A 4297-nucleotide genomic window follows, 5' to 3' on the forward strand; every position below is an offset into this window, starting at 1 on the left:
CAGCCGAAGCGTGAGAGATGAGGTCATCTATACTTGTTTGCAATGCTTCAAATATTAATGCTGTCTCCCTTGGGTTCAAGCTAATCTACTTAACAGATCCTCAGTTGGACATGAACTAAAAAGTCCAGTAAATGGGAAAGAAAGAAAGAAAGAAAGAAAGAAAGAAAGAAAGAAAGAAAGAAAGAAAGAAAGAAAGAAAGACACAGTATAGACTGAGATCCGAGTTTCTCTCGTGTTCTCTAACATAGCTGTGTATATTATGCCATCAGAGTGTTACCTCATGAATAACTGGCATGTGTTGAGGTTTTCCTGATTATTAGTCATTGCTTGAGCTCCCTTGACATGATGGTGAAGGTCAGAGTAAATGGATTTGGATGTATTGGGCGCCTGGTTACCAGGACTTGCTTCCTATCTGACAAAGTGGAGATTGTTGCCGTCAATGACCCCTTCATTGACCTCCACTGCGTGGTCTGCATGTTCCAGTATGACTCTACCCGTGGCAAGTTCTGCGGCAGAGTCAAGGCTGAGAACAAGAAACTTGCAATCAACGGGGAACCCATCACCATCTTTCAGGAGTGAGATCCTGCTAACATCAAATGGACTGATGGCTGGCGCCAAGGTGTTGTGGAATCTACTGGTGTCTTCACCACCATGGAGAAGGGTGGGGCCAAAAGGTATCATCTCCGCCCCTTCTGCCAATGTCCCCATGTTTGTGATGGGTGTGAACCAGGAGAGGAATGACAACTCACTTAGGATTGTCAGCAATGCTTCCTGCACCACCAACTGCTTAGCCCCCCTGACCAAGGTCATCCATGACAACTTTGGCATCGTGGAAGGACAGTCCATGCCATCACTGCTACCCAGGAGACTGGATGGCCCCTCTGGAAAGCTGTGGTCTGATGGCCATGGGGCTGCCCAGAACATCATCCCTATATCTACTGGTATTGCCAAGGCTGTGGATAAGGTCACCCCAGAGCTGAACATGAAGCTCACTGTCATGCCCTTCCGTGTTCCTACCTCCAATGTGTCCATCATGGATCTGACATGCAGACCGGAGAAACCCTCCAAGTATGATGACATTGAAAAGGTGGTAAAGCAGGCACCTGAGGGCCCTCTAAAGGGCATCCTGGGCTACACTGAGGACCAGGTTGTCTCCTGAGACTTTAACAGCAACTCCCACTCTTCCACCTTTGATGCTGGGGCTGGCATTGCCCTCAATGACAATTTTATAAACAAAACTCATTTCCTGATATGACAATGAATATAGCTACAGCAACAGGGGGTGGACCTCATGGCCTACGTGGCCTTCAAGGAGTAAGAAGCCTGGACCACCCACCCCAGCAAGGACATGAGGGCAAGAGAGAGGCCCTCAGTTGCTGAGGAGTCCCTGCTCCAACTCAGCCCCTGACACTGAGCATCTCCCCTCACAGTATCCATCCTAGACCCCACAATAACAGGAGCCCAGGGAGCCTTACTCACTTGAATACTATCAATGAAGTTCACTGCACCTAGAGAGAAAGAGAGAGAGAGAGAGAGAGAGAGAGAGAGAGAGAGAGAGAGAGAGAGAGAGAGAGAGAATAAACCAAAATCACTCCTGACATTCAGGAGAAGAGGTAGGATTTGTCAGGGGACATTGGCAGGCTTGTTTTAAGAAGTCAGGAGGACTATGAAGGACTTTATGGAAACATCAAATATTCTTCATTTAAAATCTGGACAGAGACAAGCAACAGAGGACCTAGTGCCCTCCTCTGATTCTTGAGGGCACCAGACACACATATGATGTGTTAACTACTTAAAAACAAGCAAACAAAAAAAGTTACCTGCTGTTGTTTAAAGTTCTGGTGCCTTGCCATCAGAAGTAGAATTTCCAGGGATTGGCATCTTTAAGTGACTCCCCCCTAAAGCCCATCTCTCATTGGTTGTCTAGGAAACAGAACAGCACTTTAAGCTGCTGACAGGGTTTCCCTGGGGTGTTAACTTTGACTTGTGTCTTCATCACTTAGGGCGGATCTTTGACTTCATGCTCTGCAGATGTTCTCTTTAACCCTGTCTGATTTCATTGATTAAGCAAAATCTATGCTTTCTTAATGCTTTTTAGAAGCCTGAGGCCAGAGAATCTGGAGTTCAAAACCAGCCTGGGCTACACAGCAAGACCTTGTCTCAAATTTAAATAAATAGACAGACAGGTGATAAATAAATAAAGTGACGTTTACTCTTTCGTTGCTGTTTCAAGATTTACATATTTTTAGGAATATGTTGACTGCTTATATGTCTGTATATCACATGTGTGCCTGACACCCACAGAAGCCAGGAGAGGGCGCTGGAGACCCTGGAGCTGGAGTTAAGAGGCATGTAGGCACTGGGAACTGATCCCAGGTCCAGCTTTAGTTCTAATGGGGTATAAAAGTTCATCCTTTCTCAGCTTAACTACAACGTACCCACCAAAATATGCCATAATGGGAGAAGGGGAGGGGAGGGGAGGGGAGAGGAGAGGAGAGGAGAGGCGAGGCTCTGACTACATGACAGAATCTCTGCCTCAGCATTGAGGCACCATGGCATATGCAATATGTGAGAAACAGAGCATGCCACTGACCCCAGGTTCCACCGGATTAATCAGATGCCTGTTCTGCCAGGGACTAGATTACACAGTCTTTTGTCTTTCGTTTCTTTGATTCTTGCTTTCTAACTTCCTCCTGAGGATCACAATGGACCACTGGGGATCCGGCGATGGATCCAAAGCCTGTGTCCTGTCCATCCAGTCTCTAGCGCTAAGTCCTTTCTTAGACACCTGAAAATTTGTGGTTTTCTTGCTATTGAAAGCTGCCCTCCTGCTTCCCGCTGTTTGCAAAGAAGAAAGGAGTCACAGGCTGAGCTAAGTTTTCTCCTCTCCGGGCATCAGCTAGCACAAGAGTCAACGGTGAGCTCTGAAACCACAGCTTCCCACTCAAAGCTTGCGCTGAAGGGACAGAGAAACCTAAGCCACACTTGTAGCCTCTCTACAAAACTGGCTGCGCAAAAAGACTTCCTGCCACTCAGATGTTGGCCAAAGTCTGATCAAAGCCCATTAAAGTTCAGAGAAGAGGACTATTTTATATCCTGGAAATTGGGACACCAGCGGTATACCCATCTCCGGCCCCTTCCAAATCCGCTAAATCTAGTGAGGCGAGAGGAGGGCAGCAAGGGCATTTTCTCTCAAAGTGCTCCAGGACACATCACCAGCTTCCCTACTGAGCCCTGCAGGACCAAAAACATGGGCATCATTCATGATGCATTTATGCATTTCTGGATACTTGTTTCCCTGGGATTGCTTCTCTGCCGGGCTACCCACCCTTCCGGGGGCCTGCAAGCTCACAGCGGAGAACTCACCTTGTCTACTGCTGTCGTGGGTGTTGGCGCAAGGTAAGAGGGCGTGTAACACTACGCGGGAGGCTCCTCTATTGGTCATCTGGTTTCTGTTTCGAGGCACTGTGGATGTTAGCCCTCTTTGGTCTCCTCATGATGCCTGAGCAATGCTTGGAAAAAGCTGCCAGAGAAGCAAAACGGATTCTTCCCCGCTTGCGCTGGGGTCTGCGCTGAGATTGTTCTTCGGCCCTGAAATTGGACAGATTTATCTGTGTCAAAACCCTCCCTCATACTCTGAGCCTTTGTCGCTTCTCACTGTCACATCTTTTACAATGCTTCAGTCTCGGCTGCCTGGTTTTGTACGTCTTATCTTTTCTCATATGAGCTTCTGGGGGAGAATGTGACATAATCTTAAATACGGTAAATGAACAATAATTTTAAACGGAATTAAAAAATCTTAAAGCAACATATATTTTCAGTTTGGATGCTATCAGTCATGGCTGCACAGCAAGTGAGTGGGGCATATTTACACGTTAGCCCAGAGAAGACTTGACCAAAAACATCCCTGGCTGTCAGTTAGAGACTCCACAGCTGCTCCTGCCCCCAGACCATCCCATATGCAGAACTAAGCCTTGGAACTAAGAGCAACAATCACAGTAACCAACACCAAATCCTGTTTTAAGAATAACAGAAGGCTCTGCAATGGCACCAAAGTAACTTTACAAGATTTAACAACAGCAGTGATGAGGAAGCTGGCATTACCACAGTCATCTTCCACTCAGAGACAAGGAATGTGGATGAATATGAAAATTATGGTTAGATAAGGAGAGATAATAAAGCCCTGGAATGAAATACACAGCGATCAGCAAGATCTATTTACACCCATAAGTGAATTGTTGCAGGGTCATTTGCTCTTCTGAGATTAGAGAGCAGCTATGCCAAAGTCTTGTTTTTC

The 4297-nt window shown here is 46.6% G+C and overlaps 1 pseudogene across 1 annotated transcript; it reads left to right on the plus strand.

Annotated features, from left to right (window-relative positions):
* The first annotated feature begins 342 nt into the window (after positions 1-342).
* On the plus strand, positions 343-1318 carry LOC311603581 (glyceraldehyde-3-phosphate dehydrogenase-like; annotated as a pseudogene). Its single transcript has one exon. The product of its transcript is annotated as a glyceraldehyde-3-phosphate dehydrogenase-like (transcript).
* The last annotated feature ends 2979 nt before the right edge of the window (positions 1319-4297 follow it).

This window comes from Acomys minous, assembly GCF_964271855.1.
Source record: "Acomys minous genome assembly, chromosome: 8".
NCBI classification, from domain to species: Eukaryota; Metazoa; Chordata; class Mammalia; order Rodentia; family Muridae; genus Acomys; species Acomys minous.